A 574-nucleotide genomic window follows, 5' to 3' on the forward strand; every position below is an offset into this window, starting at 1 on the left:
TATATCTGTGCTAGATGTATGTGTGCGCTAGACAAGCATGGGTGCTAGGCGTATATCTGTGCGGTGCTAGACATACACTGGTGCTTGGCATAACTGCTAGGCATCACTGTGCTAGACACATCCGTGCTAGACATAAATCTGTGCTAGGCATAACTTGGCTAGACGTACATCGGTGCTATGCACAACTCTCCTGGACACATCTGTGCTAGATGTATCTTTGCGCTTGACAGCTCTGTGCTAGATTGCCCATCTGTGCAGTGCTGGATGTACTTTGGTGCTAGGCTTCTCTCTTCTAGACATAGCTCTACTAGACGTATGTCTGAGCTGGTCAACTGCGGCAGACCTACCTCTGTGCTAGGCGTAACTCGGCTGGACACATTTGCGGTAGACATAACTATGCCGGACATATGTCTGTGCTAGACTTAGGTCTGTGCTAGGCACAACTCTGGTGGTCACATCTGTGCTAGACATACAGGGGTACTAGGCATACCACTGCTCGACACGTCCGCGCTGGACGTAGCCCTGTACTAGACGCGTGTCTGCTGGCCGGCTCTGTGCTAGGGCGGGCGGGCGG

The 574-nt window shown here is 52.3% G+C and overlaps 1 protein-coding gene across 1 annotated transcript in view; it reads left to right on the plus strand.

Annotated features, from left to right (window-relative positions):
• SOX13 (SRY-box 13) overlaps positions 1 to 574 on the plus strand; it is an 86,406-nt gene that overhangs the window by 35,120 nt on the left and 50,712 nt on the right. The window lies entirely within an intron of this gene.

The sequence above is a fragment of the Gavialis gangeticus genome, unplaced genomic scaffold (assembly GCF_001723915.1).
Source record: "Gavialis gangeticus isolate Ggan-Ray unplaced genomic scaffold, GavGan_comp1, whole genome shotgun sequence".
Classification (NCBI taxonomy): Eukaryota; Metazoa; Chordata; order Crocodylia; family Gavialidae; genus Gavialis; species Gavialis gangeticus.